The sequence below is a fragment of the Balearica regulorum genome, chromosome Z (genome assembly GCF_011004875.1).
Source record: "Balearica regulorum gibbericeps isolate bBalReg1 chromosome Z, bBalReg1.pri, whole genome shotgun sequence".
NCBI lineage: Eukaryota > Metazoa > Chordata > Aves > Gruiformes > Gruidae > Balearica > Balearica regulorum.
Window position 1 is genome coordinate 84,089,409 of NC_046220.1, and position 27,075 is coordinate 84,116,483.

At 49.7% G+C, this 27,075-nt stretch overlaps 1 protein-coding gene across 6 annotated transcripts in view; it reads left to right on the forward strand.

Moving 5' to 3' along the window:
• The first annotated feature begins 2,073 nt into the window (after positions 1-2,073).
• The window catches only part of CTIF (cap binding complex dependent translation initiation factor), a 148,280-nt gene continuing 123,278 nt past the window's right edge, over positions 2,074-27,075 (forward strand). For 2 of the 6 annotated variants that reach the window (XM_075739723.1, XM_075739726.1), the window contains exon 1: positions 2,074-2,275. The gene's annotated coding sequence lies outside the window, so the exon portion shown is untranslated. Of the gene's footprint in view, positions 2,276-3,662; positions 3,953-27,075 lie in introns of those variants that run through there. The other 4 variants (XM_075739724.1, XM_075739727.1, XM_075739725.1 and 1 more) reach the window with 3 other exon arrangements.

A 27,075-nucleotide genomic window follows, 5' to 3' on the forward strand; every position in this document is an offset into this window, starting at 1 on the left:
GAGCTGCGCCAGCTCCTGGAGAAAAGTCCCCGTCTGCCATAAAGCTGCACTTTCTTCCTGCTGGGACAGGTTAATAGTGAACGTCATGACCAGTGTGGCCATGGAGCTTCAAACACACATGAGGGTGGGGGTGCTGGGGTGAGATGGCAGACACGGCACCTTTTCCTGAGTCCCCGGCTGATGCTGCCTGGCACCCATCCCATATTCCCTGGGTTTCCCTTTAGTCACCCTGCTGTCCAAATTTCCCACCACCTACTAGGGGAATGAATCCCGCTCCCTCCCACACTCCCGCAGACACCACGTTCTGTGGGATGGGTCATTTTGTCCCCCAAAATAGAATCATAGAATCACAGAACGGTTTGGGCTAGGCTCCTGAACCAGAGCACCCAGTCCACAGCCACCCTGCTGCTTCCAGCAAGGCTGTGGGCGAGCACCCAGGATGCCCGGTGGCATTTTGCGATGTCACCAGGATGCCTTGAGCAGGTTGGGGCAGGAGCGGGATGCTCGGACAGGTCCCACCACGTGGGGCCAGGACCTGATGTGCCCACCCTGGGCAGGGCTTTGTATGTGCCAGCATGTTCTCTCTATTAATATCACTCCTACAGGCCGTCATTCTCCAAAAAGTGTGATTTGCTATTCATAAGTAGCTGAGGTGAACTGTTATCAGGTTAAAGTTGACAATCCTAATCGTACTGGCACCTCAAAAAAAAATGCTCGTTAATGCAAGAGCGTATCATACCTTTTTTTTCCTCAACCCTTCTCTCATACACCAGGAGCATCCCTGGGAAATCCTGGTCCTGGGGGCTCTCAGCTTAGGGCCTCGGGGGCTGGAGGGGATGTGGGGGGCTGGAGGAGGAGATGAGCCTGGGGAATGGGATGCGGGCAGAGCCATTGTCTGCCCTGGTGAGCTCTGCACGGCAGCTCCGCCTTCGCTGGAACGATGCGATTGGCGCTCAAATTAATAATTAAACCGTAGTATGATCATAGATACAAATACGAAAATCCAAGCAGTTTCCCTTGCTTAAAGTACAACAAAATAAATTTTAAAAAAATATATTAGAAAAAAAAATCGGGAGCTAAATTGACAATGTGCTCTCCCAATTACAACCACCCTCCAGTGAATATAAGGTTGTCATGGCAACCTGCCCAGCAAACTATACGGCCAAAAATAAAGCACAGCAGGGAGAGAGATCTTTTGAATCCAATATCGCTGTCAAAGTGGAATTAAGGTTTCTTCAGAGGCCAGCTCTTCTGGTTAATTTACGGCTGCGGTTCTTCCGCTGATGTTCATTAACATGAGCCATTTATCGGGGTGAATGTTACTGCAGAACTCGATGGAGAGCAACAAAGAATCCCTGGCTAGAAAGAAAGTTACCTCTTGAATATAACCCGAACGAGGAGAAAAGAGGAATGATTAGGCGGGTTGGTGTTGCCGAGAGCTTGATGGCGTAAGGAGAGGGTGGTTTAAATCGCTTACGGGAGCATTTCCAAGGTACTTTGAGCAGGTCTGAGGGAGCTAAACGGATCCAGCTGGCTAGAAGAGTGTATAAAAGGTGTTTAAATTCTAGTTCTAACATTTCTGGACTCAGAGTTTTGATTGTTTATATGGAAACACTTGCAGTTTCCTTCTTTTCAGCTCAGCTTAAACCCCACGTCCATAAAACCTGCGTGGATGCCGCTGACCGTGGAGGAGGAGGGATGGGGGAGGATGCGGTTCCCGGCCTGAACCCCGCAGGATGCAGCCTGGCTGGCCGGGGAGACGGTCCGGCGGTGGTGGTGGGAAGATGAGAATTACGGTGTTCACCCCGGGCCGGGGCGGGGGCAGGAATAACAACACACAACTGCTCCCAAACCCGGGCGCTTGAACGGCCGGTCCCGGTGCGCTCGGTGCTCCGGGGAGGAGGAGGAGCGGGGAGCGGGGGGGGGGGGGGGGGGGGGGGGTAAGGCTGTCGCAGAGCCCTCGGGTTGTTGGGGGGAGTCGCGCTGGGCGGCCAGGCCGAGCGGCGGGGCGCGGACTACATCTCCCGGCAGGGCCGGCGGCGGAGGAGGCAGCGGCGGGGGCCGGGCCGGGCCGGGCGGGGCGGGCGCGTCACTCTCCGGCCGCCCCGGCCCGTCCCTCCGCCGGAGCCGGAGCCGGGTGTCTCCTCCCGGGCGGGCGGTGCCCCTTGTGCGTGTGTGTGTGTGTGTCCCCCCCCTCCCCGCCGTCCCCGCCACCTCAGCGCGGCGCCCATGAGCCTCCCGGCGGGGGTCTGACACCGCCCGGCACCGCAGCACGGTAAGGCCGGGGGGGGGGGGCGATGACACAGCAGCCGGTGCGGCGGCGGAGGGGGGGGGGGGGTGGTGTGTGTGTATGGGGGGGGGGGGCACGTCCCGCCTTTTGTCTATCTCGGAAATAATAATAAAAGCCCACGCGTGGGTGAGCTGTGGGCTGCAAAGAGCCGTGGCTGGCCGGGTGGGCCGCCGTGGGGTTGGGGTTTAATTGTGCGGATGAAGCCGGGACCGGGATTTGGCCTCCCGGCTGGTTTCGGTAACAGCGTTGCGTGAGCGGCCTCGTCCCGTGTGATTTTTTTCCTTCCCCTCGCTGGAAATGTGTGCGTGGACATGGAGCACACACACCCCACCCCCACCCAACCCCCCGATATTTCCCTCTCCTCTCCCGCCGGGAAGGGCGGTAACGGGGGGCAACGGAGGTCTGGGGCCGGATTTGGGTACGGTTCTCGGCCTCTGGAAGCTTCCCGGGCCGCTTCGTTAGCGGGTGTCTGACGAAGGGCAGGGCTGGCCTCTCCCTCCGTCTCCTCCGGTGAGCCCCCCACGCACAAAAAGGAGAGCGAAACCCGTCGGATGCAAGGGCTCAGCCCGTCCCCCTCCCAATTAGCCTTGTTCATCATTATCCCCTTTGCAGCGAAGCTGGCGGTGGTTCGTACATGGCGAAGCGCTGGGGCGGGAGGATGAGAGCGGTGGCAGCCTGTGCAGGCACAAAGGTACCGCCGGATGCAACCCCGAGCGTCTTTCCGGGGGGACATCCACGGGTGGGATGTCCACTGCCGTGCGGCCCAGAGCTGGGAGCGTCTCCCACCTCCCGGGATGCGCTTTCCCCATCCTTGACGCGGGGTTGGGTTTGGGTGTAGCAAAGCGAGGACTCCCCAGGGACTAAATTTTGTTGTTATTTTATGATTATCGTTTTCCTGCAGAGTCACTCTGGCTGCACGTGGTCTCAGGGACCGTGGGTGACAACAGATGTTAGTGGCAGCGGAGCAGCCGGCAGTCGTGGGACATTTTTTGCCGCAGCTGTCCCCAGCAATGCCGTACGTCTGGAGGCACAGCTGCTGGGTGTCCCTGGCATCCCGGTGCCTCAAAACTCCATCCTTGGAGTTGTTTTTCCATAAAATGAGACTCAGATTCATCTCCCAGGGCTGCTGCCTGTGTCAGGCTCCTCTGGAAGGGGTGAGACCCTCACCAGTAAGACCCCACATGGGATGAGATAGCAATCCCATTGGACTGGAAAGGGGCGGGTGCTGTTTCCCAGCATGAGGAGGGCTGGAGTGCCTCGGGCCTCTCTGGAGACCTGATGGCTCTTCTTAAATAGGCCGTTTCCACGTGTCCGTCTGTGCCACCTTCATTCCTGCTCCAGTAATCCATGCTACTCTTCTTCCACTGCTCAGGCAGGTATAGGATGAAGCTTGGAGTCGTGGCCTTGGTAACAGAAATGGAAGAAATGGAAGGAAGCAGAAGATACACTGAGCTTCCAGGTTGTTTCTCTCAACCAAAAGATACCAAAATAAGACCAGGTGACTTAATAGTCCCTCCTCTCCAAAGGGCTTTTTGATGGTGGATCATCTCCTGAGTATCCAGATGCTGGCAGGAAGGTGCCATGTGGGATGGAGAGGGAGGCATCCCACCTTGCTTGCGGCTTCTGTGACCCTGACAAGCAAATATTCACACTTTGTCTCCAGTGAGTGGTAAAAAACCATTTTATTGTGTGGATCCACGTTATTTTTTCCCCGTAAGGAACGTAAAGGCTTTGCTCTGCTCTTGCTGATCCTGAGGTCCAAGAGCAAAACCTTGCACTGGATTTTATTCCCTCGAGCCTTGAGTAAAATTTGTAGGCTGTGGTTTCCCTGCATTAAGTGTGTTATCTTTGGCAGAAAGATGAGCAGTGTCTGTTTTGGGAAGCTCAGGCTGTGCTTGTATTTAAAACTCTCTCCCTCTGAGCTCTGCCCGAGCCCTCCTTGCATAGCAGGTACTGCACCAGGGGGCTCGGTGAATGTAAGGTGTCGTGGTTAAAGTGTTGTGGGATTTGACCAGCTCTTAGGAAGCATTTTTTTACCATTTATAAGATCTCAGGTTGTTTTTAAAGGCAAGCAGAGGAGCAGCAGTTGGATGGTGAAGGTCACGGTGATGTGGGGAAGTGACTTGTCTCAAGTGAGCTGGAGGGTAAAGTCCAGCGCCCAGGAGGTCCCCAGCCAATGGGAGACCGGAGAAACCATTTGTGGAGATAAATTGAGTACAGTTCTGCCTTTGCAGGGGGATTTGGGAGAGGAGTGAGCTACCTGAGGGGTTTGGCTGGCTTTGACGCTTTTTTTCCCGTAGCTGAGTCAGCCTCGCGTGCACATGGGGTGGGAATGGTCTATGGAGGGTTCTTGAGCGCCGTGAAAAAAAATGTACGAAAGCATCCTTCATAGCTGTTAGCCCTTGATCCAAACTGTGGAAGGGAAGATGATGAGATGCTGAGCTTCATCTCCAGGTGTGCCTCCTTCACACCTGATCTTGGAAGAGAAAAATACTCTTTTTTCTGCTCTTTGAGCATCCTCACTTCAGGGTGAAGTGCTCTGTTGAGTTCACTCTACCATGGTCTCCTGGTGAGGACAAATTTTGCTATGCTGACTCTCCCTTTCCTTCTCATTTTGTGTGCCTCTCTCCTGTTTCTCCTCACAGCCATCCTTGCCACTGCTCAGTCTTTTCCCAGAAGGAGTGGTGTGAAATTGCGGTATTTATCGCCAGCTGAGTTTCTTCCCACAAGTCTCTGCAGAGTGGCAAGAAAACCCTTCAGAACCTTATTTAATTTCATGTTCTTGCTGCTCAGGGGAGTCTTTGGGGTCCTGTGTATTTGTGAGGAGCTTTATCTAAATGTACAGCAAGACCGTATGGTTTCTGTGGAAGCTGGGGGCAGCAGATGAGCCATTTCAGGAGCTGTTTGGGGCACATTTAGCACATTGCTTGACTATTTCTGCTAAAATATGGAGCAATTAAATATTGCTAATGATTTCATTGTTCTTCAGTTTGGCAGAAGTATTAAGACATTGATGTTACACGTGCCATTGTTAAGTTCCAGAGTTAACAGTCTTCTGCTCTGTTTGGGGTATCTCATGGTCTTCGTCAGGTTGGAGAGAGGACAGCTGTTCCCGTCTTGAATATCTGGAAGCGCTGAGGCTTCTGGACAAGTAATCTCCATAAATGCTTTGGGATGTTCTTGTGAAACTCCTCGGAGAAGGTGCAGTTCTGCTACCTGAGTATAATTAGCGCATTACTGAGTCATCTGAAATAAAGGGCTAGTGTAGCTAACCAATCATTTTCTGTTTGTTGGAGAGACTGGCTATTTTATTTCTATTTATTTATATATATGTTTGTGCATATATATACACACATATATATAGTCATTTACAACATAGATGCCTTGCTGGTGATCCTAAGAGGAATATGTTTCCTGCTCAGTTCAGACTGAAAGGGGGATGACATTGGATGTTCTCAAAGGTTTTGTGCATTTAACCATCAACTTTCCTGCTGAAAAGAGAGGTTTTGTTCTTCCACGTTTGCATTGGCCTCTGCCATGGTTGGTCTTGGCTTGCTGGACTCTGCATCGTCATTGTCCGTCTTCTGCAACGTAGAGGTACCCCAGTGGTGGCCAGGAATGGGGATGGTGTCTCTATAATGTATTTGAGTTTTGCCGTTTCAAGTTAGCTTTTGGAGGGTCCTTGCGGCAGTCCATGGAACTCTGAGGCATTGGGGACCACAGGCTGACTAGGATTAGTCTCGTACTTACTTCGGAAAAGACATTACTCCTATCTCCTCTCTTACAGAGACAACCCTTGGCCTCTCCAGTCCTCCAGGCACGTAGGAGTTGTGGTACAGGAGAGGAAAAACCTGGTTTCTTAGGTGGCTGGGGAAGCTGCGGTGACACAACTAAACTTCTGTCTCTGCTATCTCTGCAGGACCAAATCCTGCCCTGCCTGTCGGCCAGGAGCCTGCCGCAGGAGTATTTCATAACGTGCAGCAATTTATCAAGGGCGTCTCCTCTGTGGCCACCAATGCTAGCTCAGCTTCACCTTCTTCCCCAGCATGGTCGTTGGTGGAAGTCATCTGCATCTCTCAGGTGGCAGGGTGGAAAGGGTTATGGGTGCGGACGTGTCCGCAGTTGAGATGCCCCTGGGATAGGGAGCGGAGGTGGGCGGCTGTGTGGTGTGCCTCATCCCTTGGTGTCACGTCATGCCTGGGTGACCTGAGGATGCACGTGGGTGCCCACAAGTTTCTCGTTTCTCACCAGTGATTTTAATTGGCCTTTGTGCAAAAAACCCCCAACCAACCTTCCCCCTCCCTCTGGACCCAGCCTGGCTTGCTGAGACTGGTTTGTATAGCCTGCGCCAGCCCAGGAAGGCTTCACCACCACGGGAGACTGCTCTGCACTGAAGCAGAAGCTACAGGGAGGCACACAGCTGCCACCAGCTTCCCCAGCCACCTGCAACAGGGAACCGTTATCAGGGTTCGTAATTAAATCTGAAAAATGCTTTTGAATTCACGAAATCCTGGAGGAGCCACGTTGCTTGGCTTGTGTTCACCAGGAACTTGGGAGAAGCCTGGGAGAAGCTGGCGTTCACAACCAAGCTGTTGCTGTCCCTCTGTCGCCGGTTGCATTGGGTGATAGCTGTCACGGGAGGCGAGCGGCTGGGTTGGCGTGGGAAGGGTGGCACAGGGGGCTCCGGCACGCCAGCGTGACACGCCGCAGGAGTCCAGGTCCTTGCGATCAGTTGTGCTGTGCCACGCGGCGGGGATGGCACCCAGCCCATCCCCAAGCTAGCGTTGAGAAGGTCTTCTTTATAGAAGTAGGCACGATTGAGAGTGTTTTGATTTAATCTCACAAGTTTGATTTAATCTCACAAGTTTGATTAAATCTCACAAGTCTGTCTTTGCAAGCACAATGCTTTTGAGCTAGGCCAGAAATGCATCGCAGATGTTTCAGGGGTCTCGGCCATCACAAGCATTGAGCATCTCATCTGTGAAGCCTGACCTTTGTCAACCAGCACAGAGCTGGTCGCAGGTGGCACAGCCTTGGGTGAAATCAGAGCTGGGGCAGCTGCTTTGCAGAGCTGGGCTGGCCCATGGCTGCGAGCTGTTCCTTTTGCTACGTGGTCCATGGAGACGTCGTTTGGGGCCCACCAGCTTCTGCAAGGGGCTCTGAAGGGTGTTCAGGTCTGTGAAAACACATTGTAGTGTTTGCTGATGGGGAATCTTGCAGGAATAATTGTGGGGTGAATTTTAAAGAATTTTTTTGTTCTGCAGAGAAGCATGCATTCCGGTCACCGGCAGGACTATGGCGTAGTCTAGGACCAACCAAGCCAGCCCAAAGGAGTGGTCTACAAATGCTATTTTGCTTTTGGGTGCTGGCATCTCCCTGCATCACCTGGCCAGAAGCAAACCCCCTGGGCTGGAGGGCTCCTGGGTGCTGTCTCTGGCTGCAATGAAGCCGGAGGGGATTTTAATAACGTGCTGTCAAAAATACCGTCTTAGGTGTCTGGGCAAGAGAGGAAAACAAAGCAGGAAGGGTTGTGGTTGTGCTGTGGTTGTCAGCTGGAGTTTAATAGCAGAGAAATGTTTTATGTTTAAGGTGGTGTTTGCTTTGCATGGTGAGAAGAGACAAGGGTGGATGCCTGCACCCATAGGAGCTGTATTCCCTTAAATTAGGGCGTATTGGTGGTCCAAGAAATGCCTCTTCCCGGCCACGCGATCAGCTTGGAGGCATCTTTGATTACATTTTTCTCCAGCTCAGGAGGCTGGGCTGGCAATCCTAACTCACAGCAATAAATTTTGCAGCTGAAGGCTTTACAGCAGGACATGGAGGCTTGGTGTGCTCTTGGAAATGATTTCTTTATTTTTCTTGCCACGTGCATGTTTCATCATTGCAAGGTAGTAGATGAGTAAGGCGAAGTTTTCAGGGTCTGTGAGGTCTCACCACGATGGCTACAGATGCCTCTAAAGGAAGAGGAGACCATGGATGTGGATATAGAGGCTGAAGAGCTGCAGGGGACCACCTGTGATGAGGTGATGGATGGCTTTCTCCAACAGCTTTTTCCCTTTCTTTTGAGACTCGCAGTTTCTCGCATCCTGACAGCAGCTCTGCAATGAAATGCACGCTTCAGGAAAGCTCTTCTGGTGAACGGCGAGTTTCCCATCCCTTCCTGCATCCCTGCTGTGTCCCTCCCTGTGCCGGCCCGGTGCAGGCAGAGGAGCATTTTTTCCTGCCTTTGTGGATACTTGGAGCCGCATCAGTGGTGGGCAGGACGTTATAGCCACATGGAACGCTTGGTTGTCAGCAGAGCCGCAGCGTCCTTCTGTACTTGGATGCTTTTATGCAAAGATTCACCCCAGGGTGCTGGTCCCTCTCCCACCTTCCTGGATTTCGGAGCAGCTGTGGAGCACACATTGTTTCTTGGAATTGGCTCCAAGAAAGGATATTTGCATGGCTTTTTTTTTTTTTTTTTAATATATTTGCATTACATGGGGTGAAAAATTTATTTATTGACTGCAAATGGCCACTTTGAAGCTTCTTCTCTATATTTCTGTGATTTTTATTTTTTTCCTAATTAACAGAAATGAGGCTTATGCACTCAGACTTGCTGTCATTTGCTATTTCTCCAGAAGCTTTTTTAACTCCAGCACTAATTTCAGCCAAATTTGACAGAGGAGTGCAGGTCTCAAAGGATAAGATCTTACAGACTGTAAGAAAGAGGGTGGAAAAGGTAAATCCATATTTCTTCTTGCCTACAAGGAGAGGCTGCAGGAATTGTGAGCTTAAATATTTTCTGTCTGGGTGCAAGTGGGTCGGTTAACTCAGAAGTGGCTTTAGTTTAAATTTCACCAAATTTTCTTCAAGGAAATAACCCAAATCACCTTGAATGTGGGGAAGGAGGAGCTGGCTATAGGGATGCTGCCTGGGGGTGTTTGATGGGATGATGTTAGATGCCCTTTAAAGGTCCTTACGAACCCAAACTATTCTATTCTATTCTGCCACACATAGACTTTGTGCTTGTGCATGACCACTGAGCTTGCAGTGAAAAGCTGGTGACTGATTTCTCTCCAGAGTCTCCTGCCTGTACCAGTATCCCGCAGTTCAAAAGGGTTTTCCAGCCCTTAGCTTAGCCTCGCCGTGTACCTGTTGGGATGGGTAATCAGGTATTATACCGTTACTGCTCCTAATAGTGGCATTTCACGTGCTGGCACCTAGAAGCTCACGTAGAGCGTTTGCACACAGGGGAGTGGATAAAATCTGTCCCCAAAAGCTTGGCCAGGCTCTGCCCAGGCTGGCTGCAATTTCCCATCGAGACCGAGGTCACGGCCAGCAGCATCGCCTGGAGGAGACGAGGTGGCAGTGCGGTAGCTTTCCTGCATCATCAAAGGTTCGTGAACTTGCCTTGGAGCTGGAGCTGCTGTTAAAAGTGATTAGTGAACCCCCAGTTCCCAAAGGAGCCGGGGATGATGCTCTACGTCTCTCTGCTCGTGACAGCCTTTCCCATCACAGCTGCAGCACGAGGCTGCCGTTTCTATCCCTTCCCCTTCTGCCGTCACTATATGCACTTTGATTTATTTATTTTTTTTTTTAACTGGGGATTCTCTTCCTTTTTTGTCAGCTTGGAGAATGATTTTTCTTACGCTCTTCTCTATTTAGGGCTCTGGGGGAGGAAGTGACTCAGCCTTTCCCCTGCTCTGGTTTGCACAGTCATCCCTTGCTGGCTTTGCCGAGGTTTTCCTTGAGCACCTCCAGTTACACTCGCTTCATTCAGCGGGAGACTGTCTGCCTCCTCGCCGCACGTTTCGGTGGGGAAGGGCACTGTGGGGGAGGATGAGCCATTGGCACATTCCCTGTGTCAGGAGGATAGTAATGCAGCAAGGAGGACACGCTGCCAGACCTGCAGCAGCTCCAGGTCTCCTGCTCTGCTCCACATCCGTGAGCATGGACGTCTGCAGAGAGGCAGACGAGTCCAGCCAAATGAAATTTTGGGGGATAGCCTAGTCATACTACAAAAAAATTGATGAAATTTGATGGCGTGGACTCCCAGGGAGAGCAGAGCGAAGATGGCTCCGCTGAAGGATGCCATGCTCGCCTGGGCACTGATGGGAGAGGTCTGCCTGGATGATGGATGGATGATGATGTGCGGTCTGTGCAGGACTGCTGCCAGCTTGCCTTTCACGGCAGAGCTGAACCACTTGCTAAATACCAGGGAGGAAGCATCGCCTGCTCTCCGCAGGGCTTTCAGACTCTGCTGCTCATGAGGGAGTCACTAAATCATCTGCCACTCTGATACCAGGCATTTGGCGTGCCATGTATTATATTAAAAACAAGTGCATTACTTTCAGGTTAATTGTTCTCTTCTGGAAGCCAGCACAGCTGGTTGCAAACTCTGCTGCTTTCTAAAGGGGAAAAGGAAAAATAAAAAGAAAAACCCAAAGACCCCCAGAACCTTTCCTATCCCCCTCCAAAACCCAGAGACTCAAACCCTGAAAGCAATTTCAGTCTGCTCAGGAAATTCCAACATGTGTCACTTATTCCTTTGTTTTACGAAGTTGTTGGAGTAGGAATGATCTTTGCCTTAAATTATTCTCTCAAATTTTATCTTCTCTCAAATTACTGCTCTCAGGAGTAATAATATGTATGCGATGGGATCCTTGCTGGGGAGATCTCACCTCTACGGTAGAAGAGTGCCTTTGCTGATGGTCAGCTCTCCTGGGTGGTCTCTCAGCTCCTGGGTTGGCTCCAGCTGGGAGCAATGTCGTGTGAGCCTGTGTTGCGGGAGGTTGGGCAGTGTTTCTCCAGTAACTTATGCTAATAGGGCTACTGGTGCTTCACAACAAATCCTCACTCTTGGTCTGCGTGGTGCATGTAGCGGAGTTTGATGTGGCTGAATTTCAGTGAGTAGTGAATTTTAGGGTTCCTGTGGTACAAGATCGATAACTCCAGACATGGCCTTATGTGCTGTGAGCAAGGACTTCTCTGGTGGTCACAAGATCCAAGCTTTTTTTTTTTTTTTGGTGTATATTAACACCTTATTCGGCACCAAGGATTGTAGCTATTGCTACGGACCTTCATCATGACCCTATTGTGCCAGGTGCTTGAGAAAAACTGAAAGGCAAGGCCTTCTGGCACGGTGGGTGGTAGTCTCGTGTCATGGGATTGGTGCCAGCAGAGCTTTTAATAGCTTGGTAATATTATGTTTGCTCAGCAGGGCTAAACGAAGCTTCTGCGGTGTGGCCAGAACACCTCTAAGGTACCTCCAAGTACGCAGGGGCTACCTGGGAGCCCTCATGTTGAACAGCGAATGTAGTTTGCTGGTAGCAGAAGTATCTTGTTGAGTGCCCCGAAACAGGGCCTTGAGTAGCCAAAGATCTTGGGCTATGGAGCACAGAGCCCGGGACCCAGAAGTTATGTCTGATCTTTACTGGGATCTCTGTTGAATCAGACCCATCCAGTTCAGTCAGATGTTTCTGGAGGTGTGGTAACCTTGCAGGAGGCAGGTTTCACCTGCCCCTCAGATTACTTACCTTCTCAAGGAGCCAGCCATAAATACACAAGGAAAAAGGCTGGTTGGAAAGATGGAGGTGCTTTGTAAGGAAGCCATTTCTTTGGTCTGGTGGTCAACAAATAGCGTGGTACCCTGATGAGGATGCTAGTGGTTAAATTGTCTGTAGTAAATAAACAAACTGTCAGAATTTCCACATATTTTTACAAGAAACCCCCAAAAATAAAGCCTAATGCTTCTTGTAATACCCATATCAGATCACACCGCTTCTCCTTCCGGGAGTCTCTTGGCCCTTAACCTGGGTCAGCCTGTTATAGCAGGTGGAGAGTGGGTGCCTGGGGGCATCATGTTGCCTTTTCTGGACAGTTCTGGCATTAAAGTCAAGTTTTACGGGAAGTGCTTTAAACTTCCTTCATGATAAGGTGGTGGCTGAAGTTGTGAAAAAAATTGTAGTTGAGGAGTTGTGGAAATTTAGCAGCTGAGATGAATATTTGCGTGGAGGTGGGTCGGGTGTGCTGGGAAGTCTGAAGTTGGCCATCACCTAGAAATGCTTCAGTAACCCAAATTGGGTTTTGCTTGCTTGTATTCATCTTTTTTTCTTTTTGTTTTAAGAAATTCGACCAAATTGTGACCCTGACAGAGGCCGTTAGTTAACCAGTGCAGTAGTTGTAAAGCATCCAGTGGTGTTACTCTCAGATCCATCTAGGTGGATGTCAAGAGGTGGATCTGTTGGCAAATCTCCTCTCCATCCCCTAATGGTTCCCACCTTGTCCACTTGTCTACCACCATTACACTGAGCTTGAGGGGGTGTCAGCCAGTAGTCTTCCTCTCCTCCTTTCCACGAGTTAGTAATAATTTTAGGGCCAGTTCTTTTTAATGTTTTCATAAACGACTTGGATGTAGGACGAGAAGGTATCATGAGCAAGTTTGCAGATGACACCATATTGGGAGGAGCTGTTGATTCCATTGAGGGCGGGGAGGCCTTGCAGAGAGATCTGGACAGATTGGAGAACTGGGCAATCACCAACCGCAGGAGGTTTAACAAGGGCAAGTGCTGGAGTCTGCACCTGGGAAGGGGCAACCCTGGCTGCACACACAGACTGGGCGATGAGACGCTGGAGAGCAGCCATGCTGAAAGGGACTTGGGGGTCTTGGTCGCCAGCAAGTTGAGCATGAGTCAACAGCGTGCCCAGGCTGCCAGGAAGGCCAACCGTACCCTGGGGTGCATCAAGCACGGCATTGCTAGCCGGTCTAGGGAAGGGATTGTCCCACTCTACACTGCGCTGGTGCGGCCTCACCTCGAGTACTGCGTGCAGTTTTGGGCGCCATAGTACGAAAAGGACATAAACCTATTGGAGAGTGTCCAAAGGAGGGCAACAAAGATGGTGAAGGGTCTAGAGGGGAAGATGTATGAGGAGAGGCTGAAGTCCCTCGGTTTGTTTAGCCTAGAGAAGAGGAGACTGAGGGGAGACCTCATCACGGCCTACAGCTTCCTCACGAGGGGGAGCGAAGGGGCAGGCGCTGATCTCCTCCCTCTGATGACCAGTGATAGAACCCGAGGGACCGGCATGAAGCTGTGATGGGGGAGGTTTAGGTTGGCTATCAGGAAAAGGTTCTTCACCGAGAGGGTGGTCGGGCACTGGAACAGGCTCCCCAGGGAGGCGGTCACGGCACCGAGCTTGACTGAGTTCAAGAAGTGTCTGGCTAACGCTGTCAGTCATGTGCTCTGATTCGGCTGGGCCTGTGTGGAGCCCGGAGTTGGACTCGATGATCCTCATGGGTCCCTTCCCACTCGGGATATCCTATCATCCTATGATCCTCAAACTAAAATTTTCCACTTATTTCCTTAATTCTGTCTATTTATCCACTTCACTACAGTAGGCATGTCCATTGTGTGCTTCTAGCTCCTCTCTCCTTGAGGGTCTTCCACGTCATCCAGTGACACAAATGAAAAGCTGTGGCCTTGTCCTGACAGCACCTACAGTCAGCTCAGGCCATGTTAGCTCTCTTCTGAGCATCTTTATTGATTAAAGCATTAGGAGAAATGTCAGCTTGCAAGCAATGGGTTTGATTAGTTAATTATTTTAACAAAAAGGCGGTGAACTTTGATTCAAAGTACATGAGAAACTGTGGCTGCTGTTTTCTAATGTGCTGGAGGGAGGTTGGAGTACATAACCAAATGAGAGCATCGGTCAGGAAGCTAACGAGGAGTTTGCTGGCTGAACATGAGGTCTTCTGCATGACCTACAGAGCATGGAGGAATATTTGTATATATTTAAGGTGGGCTGATGTTTTTTGGCTAATGAGCTGTAGTGACTGCAGGAACTTTATGGTTGCATGAAGCACGTACAGGACAGTTGAGTCTGTGAGATGTTCTTGTGTGAAGATTGGGTTTAACTGTTATCAGTCAATGAATCAGTGAAGTACTTAATGTCCTGAAGGACTTCATGTATTGGTGGAGTAACTCTGCAGCTGGTTGGTGGGAAAAGCTTGCTGGTATCAACATGCCTTACTGGAGGAACAGCTATGTGGTCTGAAAGCATGAGGCTTCACAAGAGCATGTCACATTCAGGACGCCGATGTGGGTTGTAGGGGCAAGCGGGAATACTGGTAAGGTGTTTGCAAAGAAGTAGCTTAGAAAAAATATTTTGAGAGATCAGTGAAGGGAATATCTGCCTCCACTGTTAACAAAAGCGAGTGGTTTTTTTTGAAGGTGGGGGTTTGATTCAAGTCACAATCTGAAGGGAGACCCTGAAGACCAAGCAATTGGTGACCGTTTTCTGTCCTCTGGATTGCAGGTTGGGCCCTGGTATTGGATGGCCAAATTGAAGACAGGTAATGGCTCTTGCATCGTACAGATGGGGAGGAAGAGAGAAGGGGGGGTCAGGGCAGTGAGCGCATCCTCCTCTTTGGTCTCCCTTTCCTGTTTGCTTGGTCTAGTGTCAAACATCTGGATGTGAGCTTGGTCCAGTTCCCACTTCGGGGCTGTAGCTGGGACTCTTTCAGCTCCTTGGATCTTGAGGGTGCCTGGATGGGCAAAATTGATGCGAAACCATCCAGGAAGGAGAAAATGAGTAATGGAAAACATCTGGCTCCCTTTTTACAGGGAAAAGTGCATACATACCCTGTACAACAGTCGCTGTGTGGGACCATCCTCTTTGCCTCCTGGAGCAGGTGGCTTTGCTCGCTGTGAGTGATTGTTGTGTATTTGAGCTTCATGTCAACCTCTGTTACCTCTCCTAAAGGTCACCCTGGACTTCCAGGCCACTTGCTGCTGGGAAGAAGTTTATTCTGGTTTTGATTAAGCTGGAGGTCAAACCTAGTGGCTTTGTCCTGGAAGTTTGGGCTAAGGGAAGATCCCCTTAGTCATGATCCTGCAGTTATTCTGGATTGAAATAAGGTCTGGAGGTCCTCTGGTCTATCCCTCTGCTCAGCGCAGGGCCAGATTTTACATCAAACCTGTCTGCTCAGGGCCTCATCCGTCTGAATCTTGACACTGTTTCCAAGGATGGAGACTGCACACCCCCTTGGGTCACCTGTTGTTCGCAGTGAAGGAATTTTTTCTTATATCCCATCAGAGTTTCCCATGCTGCAGCTACCGATCTTCAGACCTTGAGGTGAGCAGCTGCTGTGATTTGCAGCTGGAGAAGGCCTTCCGCTACCCATCTCCTCCATGCCCCTGGCATGTTGCTGTTGGGTTTCTCAGCTCCTTGGGGACATCACCACTTTCTAGCAAGGAGCAGCGTGTGTGTGCCTGTGTGCACTGAGCAGGCTTATCGCCAACTGACCTAATTATTATAATCTCGCTCTTCTCTAGGTAGTGCAGGTTTCCTTGGCTCTCAGGAGGCTTCCCTGGTTTCTCCAAGCTGCTGTTTGATTTCTTGTCTGTCTTTTAATAATATTGTTCATTTGCTTGGGCTAGGTAAGCCAGAGAATAGGATTTGTAGCCAAATATAGTGCAGTACTTGTAAACTGCTTTTCCTGCTCTCATGGCCATCCTGCTGGGTTTGTTGGCCCTAGCTTTTTTTTTTTTCTGTTTTTTGTTCCCTATCCCACTTTTTTGTTCCCTGTCCCATTTTTCCTTCCTTGCTGCCCTGCACTCCCTGCTGTGGATTCTCCCTTCCCGACCTGCTCCCTTTCCTGTTCATAAGGGGTTTATTCGGGTACAGATATAGGCCAGTTACCTTTTAAAGGTGCCAAATTCTTTTTTCAGCAAGACAGGGATTTGCAGCATGTTAACAGGATTTAACAGCTACTTCAGCATAAATAAAATAAAGCCCGTGAGAGGGAAAAAAAAAACAACCCACAAAACCAACTCAAAACCAAAACATTGTATCTTGGGGTGAGTACCCTCTATTAATAAACTTAATTTCTTCCTGAAAATTGAAGCTGGGAATTATCCCTGTGCTATCTGAAAGCCTCTGCGGTCCCTGTTGGGCAGGGAAGAACCCGATATAACTTGGTGCCTCCTTGCAGGGACAGGGCTTACCGTTAAGCTTCCCGGTTAAACCACCTGATGGGATCAACAGAGGTTAGCAGCACCACGGGGGCTTGGTGGCAGAGGGTTTGAAAAACAACAAGTCAGCAGCGTTATCCTGAAAACCTGAGGGGTTTTTTTTATCCCTTTGTCCTGTACAAGATCCAGTTTGACCTGAAAGGGAGTGGGAGAGGATGGAGCAAGGCATCATCCCAGCATCAGCGAGGCTTTATCTGCATTGGGGTTTCTGCAGCCCTGGGTGTTATCTTGCGTAATGCCTGATAGTTTCCGGAGAGTAGATATTTTCTTCTGGGGCAGAGCAGCCCGTGGAGGAGCTGGGAACAAGCTGAAGCAGAGGCAGTGCTGGGAGGATAAAGCCCAAAAAGCCCGACACCCCACGTTGCACCGTGCCTGCAGAATTGGGGCTGCAGCCGTCCCCCCTCTCTTTGGGGGGATGTGAGTTCCTATTTTCTTTATTTCCCTCTTCTTTAAAAAAAAACAAAAAAACAAAAAAACAAAACAAAGATACATGTGACACTTTCCTGACATTCCTATGAGTTTCTAATATATATGTTAATTACAGTAACACTTTAAATTATGTGCTCTGTCCTGGAGAGTGTCCTGGTGGATACCCCAAATTATCCTTAGGTATTCTGAATGCTCCTAAATATCACCCCATAGAACAAATAATTGATGCTAACTGTATTTTTTCGCCACCTAATTAGCCTGTAGAAAAATTGTGATAGTAAGGATAGTTGGGTGGGATAAGAGGATTTCTAGCCAGTGTCAATCACAGTAGATATTTTTATTTCATTAAAACAAGAAACAAAACAATATCAAGTCAAAATTACTTTGTTCAATCAATGAAATATGTTTTTAAGTATTTTGCACCATGGTGGAGAGCTGTGGAAATTTAGCATACATCACTGTGGAATAAAAGTAAAAATCCTTTGTTTAAAAATACCAAACCCTGGAAGAAAAAAAAAAAAAAAGAACTTTTTCCAGCATTTTCTTCCCAGTGTTTTGGCTGCAGTGACTTGACCAAAACTATTTAAAATTCACAAAGCCAAAGCTGGCCAACAAGTGATTATTTCTTTTTTAATTCTTGGTTTTCTGATGGGTTCAGCCTTTTGCTTCTGCTGAGGGGGATTCATTTCCTCGAACAACTGCAGGTAGGGGAGGGATGTGACCCTTGTCCCACACCGGAGGAGGGGACACGTGAGACTTGAGTGCCAGGTGTCACCTCTGGTTCCTGGTGCTGGAAGGTGTTGGGCTTCTGGACATCGTGGATGCGTGGGGGCTGCTCATAACCAGCAAGGTGTTCCCGTGGGCTGGGGGTCCTCAGCAAGCACTGGGGTTCTTCAGGGTCCCTCTGGGAAGGAAAAGCCCCAAAGAAAACTCTAGTGGGAGTGGGGAAAGCCTGCCCCAGGCCCCAGCGTTTTGTGGTTAGCATTGGTTGCATCTTCCTCTGAAGTCTCCAAGTGCTTGCAGTGATTCAGGGCTAGGCGTGGAGTTCATTTTCTTGAACATTTCTATTGTATAATTTATTCCAGAAGTGCCTTTTCCAGTCCCTTGTTAAGCTCAGCTGCTTAATTGGTGGGTCTTGGAGATCCCTCAGGTGCCCTCATCTGACCTGCACTGTACAGGCATCCGAGAGCTGGCAACACCGGGCTTCCACCTGTAAGGGCCTTTAATGTAAGATGCCATCTGGGAATATAGTGTTATACATTCTCTTGGTTAAACAAATTCTCCCTTACCTCTTTTCTTGTCTTTTTTTTTCCCCAAAGCTAAATAGTTTGGGCTGTTTATTTGCATGTCTGAGGTCAAAGGTACGTGAATAGCAGGCATCCTGCTATGGTGTTTCTGCTGAAACTGCTGATGCTGCCCCCTTTGCTGTGATTAGAGTCCTCCCCCCCATGTTCTCATTATGGTTAACTACAGGACTGTTAATCTCTTGGGTGTAAGCAGAGGTTGACCAGTGCAGGGAGGTGCAGGAGTGGACTTTCTCAGATGCTGACGTGGCCTTGCATGAGCTCCTTTGATTCCTGCTGCTGTAATCAGTGGGGCTGCTGTGTGGTGAAGGTCATGATGAATATGAAGGACCCTTCAATGAAAGAACAAAAATTAGTGTAAAACTAGTTTGTGGATGTGTCTCTGGGTTGTCCTCGTGTCTGTAGGTCCCCCAGCAGCTGTGGGGGTCAGTCCTGGGCATAGCTGGTGAGTTTTCCACTGCAGATGGGCTCTTGGGGTGGACACAGCTGTCCTGAAAGATGGAACCCATTGGTCTTGGAAGTCTGTGGGTGGTTCTGGGTCTTCTAGTCCTCATCCAGCCCTGTAGGTTGGAACAGCATTTCGTTTTGGATCAGTAGGCAAGTATTTCTGGCACTATCTCTGACCAGCCTGTGTGGAGAAAAAGCTTCTCTTGGTGCCTTTTGGCCTGGTTCCCTGAGCTGCTGGGTATTTACTCGGTGCAGTCACCCCAGAGGCATGCTGAAAACTAAGGCCAAACTTCTGGTGTTTATCAAAGACTCTCTAGATCTATGATCTGTTCCCTGCAGTAGCACCTTGAAGCTCCAAGACCTCTTTCCTCCTCCCAAAGCTAGAAGGGAAAGCCAAGCATTTAAGGTGAGTCCTAACAGATCTTGTTGCTTTTTACAAGAGCGGGAAGTGAGGCACGGTGGAGGAGCCAGTGATACATCCCAATCACACGTGCACAGGGGACTTGGGTTCACAATGGATGGAGCACTTGGACACAAGGAGCAGCTTAAGGACATTTTGGGATGAACTTGAGGTTCTTGTCCCCAGTACACTGGCAGCAATGCTGAAGCTCAGCAGGGTATCCAAGACCTGGGGTTTGCAGAAGGGACTGATGTCAAAGACATCTAACAGGGCATGTTAGAACATAGGGTTGGTGGATCCCAAGGCTGAACATCAACTGGCTTGATCTGGGCCAGTCGTCTAGACTGTCATCGCTGCTGTTGGAGGTAAATAGACACTCCCAAAGCTCACTTGATCTCATGTTCACTTCAAACTAGGTCAGCTATCGTGTCCTGGAAGTACCTGTCTCTCCATTTGCTTTGTATTAATGAAAACCTTCCTGTCCTCCACCAACCCACCGGGGCTCAGCCGAATTGATCTGCTTCATTTACCTCTTATTAATCAAACCCAGAGGTCCCCTGGGTGATAAATGTAGCTGCGCAAATACTTGCAACATCTTTACCCCCTGGGGTTTGGCAGGCTGCTCTTCTTCCCATCCCCATCGCTGGCTTCTTATCACCCCTCACTTGCTGCGATTTAGTGGGGGAATAATGGAACGGGGAGCGGGGCTGCCTGGGAAGGTCTTTTGGGGCAATGTGGAGCTGTGTTGCTGCTGCAGAGCATCCAGCGAGCAGAGTGATAGTCTGGGAGTGATTGTGAAAAAAGGCACTTCAAGCCTTGAAAAGGAGGCTAGTGACTAGCCACTAACTCCTGAAATTCCTGTCCGGGGAGGTGCTTTGCTTGGTATTTGCAGGGCTGGTTCCTTAAAAGAGGTGTTTTTCTGGTGAATTGGTTCGAGCTGTCTGATGAGATGCTGGAAGGAGCTAAAAGCTGGGGATGAATTCAAGAAGAGGGTAAAGCTCGTGGGCTTGGTCCATGCTGCTTAGGCTTGGGGGACAGTCTGATCCCCACCCGTCCAGGGCTGAGCATCACCTACTGCTGGGGCTTTGGCCAGCATGGTGAGTCTACAGGGAGCTGGAGCTCATTCCTGCCATGCGGCAGCATCCCTTGGCTTGGCAGGACCCTTTGCAGGCACTGTGGTGTCGGTGCTGGGTCATGTCCATTCCTGGGGCAGCTATTGGGAGCCCAGTGCAAACCCTGGGTCTGGCTGCGTATCACATTTGCTCTCCTAATGCTATGGGAAACTACACAGGAGAATGTGCAGAAGATCCTTGTAGGCTGAAAAAAATGGGTTTAGGGTCTGCAAGGGCATCTTCCCAAGCTGTGAGAGCTGTCTTAGATGGTGCCCTTTGCCCACAGCAGTCTTAGGGAGCTGGGTTTAATTTGGATGGTCCCTCTGGTTGCAGTGAGAATCACTTTGCCAAAATGCAGTCACTTTGCTGGATGGAAACCTGCTGCCTGGACCATGTCCAGTCCACGTGGCCAGGAGCAGGAGCTAAGGAGGACACTGTGACCAGTCGCAGGTGAAGCAAAAGCTTTGCTAACCGACTCAGTCCTGAGTGAAAAATCCATCCTTAAATGTGTGAAGGTTGGATGCCTTGCTGGGGTGTGTGCCTGGCTCTGTTCTTCTTCCCAAGCAGAAGCTTCAACAAGTAAGTAGGACACGGGAGATGGTGCTCGTGGCTTTTTTCCTGTCTTGGCAAGTGGCTGCAGCTCTTATATTGGTAGATTTAAATCTGGAAGAAGCCAGAGGCAGAGACAGTGGTCCTGGAAAGCTCAGCTCTCGTGACACTGATGTCCCTGACGCTTGGGCAGCTCTGTGCCTTGTTGGACCTGCTTGCGTGGTGTTGAACACTGACTCTACGGTGTTCCCTGTCTCCTTGTGCTTCCCCAGGGCTTTGTTTGCTTCCCTGCCTCTTAATTTTTTATTATTAGACCAGAAGTGTTATGAGGAAGGGACTTCATTTCCTTCTGCATGTACAGAATTGCCAATTATTTCCTCAAGTCTTGTTCTTTTCCACTAGAATATTTAGAAGATCTCATTGATGGCAGTGCCATGGCCGCTGCCTGTATGGGAACTGATAAGGTCCATGACTGATGCTCCTGAGGTGGCTGTGATGTAAAAGCCAATCTTCTGCTTATTTTATAACTTGGAACATTTGAATGTGATGGAGGAGTGGGGGTCCAGGACCCAGAGGCAGGTTTTGGAAATTTTGTTTGTTTGTGGGTGTTGTTGAGTGGGTTTTGGGGGGTTTTTTATAGCACTGAAGGTAATTAAAGATTCAGAAAATCTCTGAATATACTTATCTGTGCATGGAGTGTTTCAGATGAGTTTAACTAGCTCAGCAAGGGGCATGGTAAGTTGTTTATTTTCCCTTTCTTCTGCAAAATGGCAGAGGTTTACTGCATGATTTTTCTTTCCAGTTTCAGTTGAGCAGCTCCTGTTAGGCGGAAGACAGACGAGGTCCCTATGAACGAGCCAACATTGGGTTGCAGGGAGTTGTCTCTCCTGGAAATCTGCTTTTTGTCTTGCTCCTGTAACTCAGGTACAAAAGTCACCAGATCTGAGGCTGGGAAGGATTTTTCCCCTTGGCCAGAGCAGCAGAAATCCTGGGAGGATTTGCTTTTCTCCATTGCTGATGGTGCAGAAGGTGGCTGATGCTGCAAAAGGCATCTTGCTTCCTCATTCCCATTTCTTCTTTCAAAGACCTCGAATATGGGGGGCACTTGAGGCTCTCCTGCCCCCAGCCTTGTCACACAGAAGACCTTCATTTCCAAAAAAGAAGAAAGCTATGATGAAAGCAATTGGAAGCAGTCGGTAGGGATGGAGGTGAGATTCCATGAGGATGTGAACCTCATGAGGTTCAACAAGGACAAGGGCAAGGGCAACCCCCAGTATCAATACAGGCTGTGGGATGAAGGGATTGAGAGCAGCCCTGAGGCGAAGGACTTGGGTGTATTGATTGATGAGAAGCTCAACATGAGCCAGCAGTGTGTGCCTGCAGCCCAGAAAGCCAACCGTGTCCTGGGCTGCATCACAAGAGGTGTGACCAGCAGGTCGAGGGAGCTGATCCTGCCCCTCTTCTCTGCTCTTGTGAGACCCCACCTGGAGTACTGCGTCCAGCTCTGGGGGCCCCAGTACAGGAGAGACATGGAGCTGTTGGAGCGAGTCCAGAGGAGGCCTGGAAGCTGATCAGAGGGCTGGAGCACCTCTGCTATGAGGTTGAGAGAGTTGGGGTTGTTCAGCCTGGAGAAGAGAAGGCTCCGGGGAGATCTTAGAGCCCCTTCCCATCTCTAAAGGGGCTACAGGAAGGCTGGAGAGGGACTGTTTATCAGGGCCTGTAGTGATGGGACAAGGTGGAATGGGTTTAAACTAGAGGAGGGGAGATTGAGACTAGATAGAAGGAAGACATTCTTTATGCTGGGGGTGGTGAAACACTGGCACAGGTTGCCCAGAGAGGTGGTAGATGCCCCATCCCTGGAAACACTCAAGGTCAGGTGGGACGGGGCTCTGAGCAACCTGAACTGGTTGCAGATGTCCCTGCTCGTGGCAGGGGAGTTGGAGTAGATGACCTTTAAAGGTCCCTTCCTACCCAAACCATTCCATGATTCCTGGGAGGAGAGGACCAGCTGGCTCCTCTCAGCATAAAATACCCTCCATCCATCCAGAGTGGCAGCTCCAGCGTTTTGGCTGGCAGCCGAGGTACGTCCTCTGCATGCTGCTAAAAGCCAGCATATGGGTGCAAAAACGCTCTTTGCCAGCAAACCATGGGCATGGTTTAATAGGGATTAAGCACCCTCTGCGCCTGCCCTGATGCTGCTCCCGCCCCATCTCTCTTGACCCACAGGATGGATTACTTTAGCGGGTTGACATCTCAACTTAGAGTTGGATGTGTCTTTTAGGATTACAGGGCTTTTCACAGCGTAAGTGCCCATTATATTGCCTGGGTGCCTGCAAAGAAAAGATTTACTTTCTGATAATGGTTTCCCTTCAGTTATTTGCAAAAGATGGTACGTGGCGGCCGGCTCGTGGCTGAAGCGTGCGGTTGCAAAGTGTATGGATCAGCTGGTTATTATAATGCCTTTAGTTAGGATGTGAGTTGTGCTCTCTGCCTGCAGAGCGCTGCCTGTGCAGGGAGCTTTGCACCCTGGCTGCAGCTTCCATGGGATCAGGGCTCATCCCCTGGGATTGCAGAGGAGCTACGTGAGATACACGCCTGAGAATTGCTACACGCGGCGTGCATCGTAGGTTGGGCTCACGCGTGTGCATGGTGTACGTGTGCATGTTCTTCTGGCAGGAGTACATCCTTCATTCATGTCTTCTAGAATAATTCCTGCAGCCATCATGTCCTACCCAGCCTACCAGTGCAATGCTGTGTGCTCTCAGAGGAGAAACAGTGCAGCTCCAAAGAGGACATCACGAAGCATGTGTGAAATCTGCAGTTTTTGCTATTTCTTCGACTATTTTTATTTAGCGATGTTTCCTTTGGAAAAGTGAAAAATGACAAGGATAAGATGTAATGTGGGCTTTTGTTCCATTAAGTTTGAGTAGAAGCAGAGGAATGTGAAAATGGGTTATGTGTAACTTAAGTCACAGATTGTAGTATCAGCTGATGGATAAATAGGTTATAATCTCAGGCTGTTCTTGATTCAGAGGTTGGTGGTTGTGGATTTTTTTATGACCTGTTTCAGGTTTTATTTCTAGAAATGCTGATGTATTTCCCTATATAGAATTTGTGTAAAAATGAGGGGACGGGAAGTGTGCCTTGCTGTTGTGCTGCAGCCAGAGTGATGCTCCAGCAGACTCCTTGCCCTGGCATCCCATGTGCCCTGGCATCCCACTGCTCCACTGACAGTGGATGACGGTGACAGATGCTCCACATCTGTCATCCATCAGATTGGCCGTAAACCCACCTCCATTCACCTCCTGAAGTTAAGACAGTGGTTTTATTAGCTGTATGCTGATTTTTCCTTTCTTTTTCTCAGCAACATCCAACACAAGCCAAAGGTAGTATCTTCCCCCCAGGCAAGTAAGCCCATTTGGTGGGAAACTGCTCCAACCTCATGCACAGATTTGACACACTAAAAGACTTTGCCTTTCTAAAGGTGATAAGGTTTTGGTTTTCTTTAAAAAGAAAAAAACAAACCCACCTCCCAACCACAAAAAAGTCCTTATGGCAGTGAAGCAAGCCACGTAATAAATTATTCTCTGAGTGAGAACAAGGGATTTCTGGCTTTCTGGTTATTCCTCTCCCTTCCTTTATGGATCACTGTATCAAGTCAACTGTTTTAGGTTGAATTCTGTGGCTTTTTGCACTTGGTTGTCTCCTTGCTCTCTCCTTTTTTTTTTTTTTCTTTCCATTTATTTCTGTGTTTATTTTAATGATTCTGTTTCGATGCACTGTGGCGTTTGCTCGCTCTGTGGCATGCCATGCTCATGGATGGCACTGCAACGTGGCAGCTGTTGGGCTTCTGTCCTGTCACTTGGGCTTTTCTGCATCACCAGCTACCAGAAGCGAGACCTGAGACTGGAGGGATGATGAAATATATAAAATGTTTAGCCAGCTATGGATGCATCAGTATCTGAAAAGCCCCAAGCTAGCACCAGCAGCAGTCACTCGATGTGGTTTTCAAAGGTGGTTACATTTTAATTAGAAAAGGATCAGATCCAGGATATAATAATTTATATTGCTGTGCTTGATGCTTTGGCATCTGGAAAAATACTGACTATGGAGCAACAAATCCAAACCAGACACGTGATGCTTCATCTGTGCTTGTGGAGATGCGGTAATACCTGGATGGAAGGGGTCATGGTTCATCTTGATTGCTTTCGTTTTCCATAGTAACTGTTCCTGCGGTTTGCTGAATACAAAAGCTGGCCACCGGCAATAAAGATAAAGTGCTTCTTTCATTCACTGAGATGCTCTCACCGCTTTAGAAAGGCACATTGCTAATTACTTGTTGTTGGAAATCAGCTGGATTAGGAGAGACAAAATATTGCTGCTGAAGGAGCTCATTAAAAGGAGATGCTGGAAAGCGAGCAGGCTGCCCGCCGGCCGCAGCCATGCTGATAGGCAGGAGTTCAAACCCCGAATGCAGACGGTGAAAGGTCCTTCTGCCTGTAGTGCTGCCAGAGCATTAGCTAGCAAGCAGTTATTTGCAGACATAAAGCACACAGAGGGTTTCACCTGACCTGAAGTTGCTGATAAGAAGCAGATAAGAAGTAGGAGAGTTGTCCTGTGCCATCTGGTCTGTGTGGTCAGAGCATTCCTCAACCTCCCAGGTCTGGGGCTGAAGGGACCTCCTTCCCTGAGCACATTGGCAGTCGCTTTGGAAAGGTCAGCTTGGAGAAGACAGTGGGCAGGCAGTGTGAGGGAGGTGATGATGGCGGGTTTGACCATATGCCGTTCCTCTGCCCAACCCCAGGGAGGCACTGAGAAGAAGAGGGTGTCATCTCACTGAGGAGTCCAAGAGGTGTTCACTGTGGGGAGCGGAGTGCAATGGGGTTGGTTTTGGAGGTTGAACAAGAGATGTGAAAATTGATGTTGGTTGCTCATAGGGCAGGACGTGGTGTCTGCTGGCTGGGGCAGGGCTGGAGCCTCTCCCTGGGTCTTGCTGGGGGGTCTCTTCAGTTTGATTTTACCACCATCCCATGCAGACACAGATAAATAAATCTGTGGGTTGCGGGGTGTTTCTCGATTCGTGTCCTAGGTTTCTCAGAGCAGAAGAGACCTGCTGGATCACAGCAGTATTTGAAATTTATTTATTATAACCTTCCCAGGGAGAGTGAACATGAGAGGGACACTGGATGTCCTACCACAGAAGACTCTGGAAGGAGGTGGCTGCATTGGTACGTGAAGAATTTGCATCGTGGCTGCCTTTTATGGGAAGCATCTCTTGTTCCTAGGAAAACCTGGGATGATAAATCCCACATGGCAAGAAAAGTCTTTCAGTGATCTGTCAGAATAGCTCTGGAGCCTGTCACAGCCTGCCTCTCCAGTGGCTGGCCTGCCATGGCACTGCTGGGGAATAAATTTTCTGCAGGGAGAGGCTGCTCTGTCTTCCTCCTGCCCTACGTCGGAATCTCAGAGGAACAGAGGATTGGAACTTTTTCAGTGTTTAACTGGAGGATAAGTAAGGAGGAGACGTGGGGTTTGCAACTGTGATGCCTTAAATGAGTCATAAAACCAGCTGAGGCCAGGTGGTTGGAAAGATGGGCTGGGTGCTTGCCATTTACTGGGTTTTGGTGGTTGTTGGACCTTTTGATATTGAATGTTGATACAGGTGCCTAAATCTGGAGAAGCCTGATGCTAAACACTGCAGTAAGCAGTTCTGCCAGAACTCTGTATTTTGGAGATCTCTTCCAATCATCTTCCCTAGAAGTTAGCATTAACTCCTGGCAGTGTAGGGGGGTAAATACACTTCCAGCTTCCACTGTTTGGGTGCGTGTGATAGTGTGGTGTTCCTGGTTCTCTTGTCATTGAAGGCCACAACCTTCAAAGAAACTTGTCGTGTGTGAGAAAGCATTTTAGGCTTTCAGCATCCATCCAAGGGAAGTAAAAAAAATGGCAAAAGCAACCTCTTTATTTTGTTTCCTTTGCTGATTGATGCCTGACCAGGTTGGACCTTGGGTAGGAGTGAGGAGGTTGTTAGCTTAATGGTAGGTTAGGATGTCAGTTTGTTTTGCTGAGTTGGAGCAAGAATTGTTTTAGGAAGATCTCTTCATGGGCAGCAGCCTTGCTGACAAGGTTGCCATGTCAGCATGTTATGGACCAAAAGACCCCACTCCTCACTTCAGGGAATGATCTTTGTATGGGACTGGAGTCCCTGCTCCCTTGGGATGGCTGGGGCACAGGTGGGTCCCATTCCAGAGGAGGAACTGTGTGTGGCTGCCCTGTGGTGCTGCCTCGGCACGGTCAGGCTGCTGCAGTCCAGGTTTTGGAGAAGCTTTGCTCTGTTGTGCTGGAGAGAGGACGGCTGGAGCATCTGCCCTGGGGGAGGATGTACGTGTGAGGTCCTCTGACCCAGGACACAGTGAGCTGATGGAAATGCATTCCCATTCCTGTGTGTCTGTCTTCTCACCATGGACCCATCTTCCTTTTCATAACATCATTTTGGTTGCAAGTTCCCCTGTGCTGTTACGTCCCACTCATC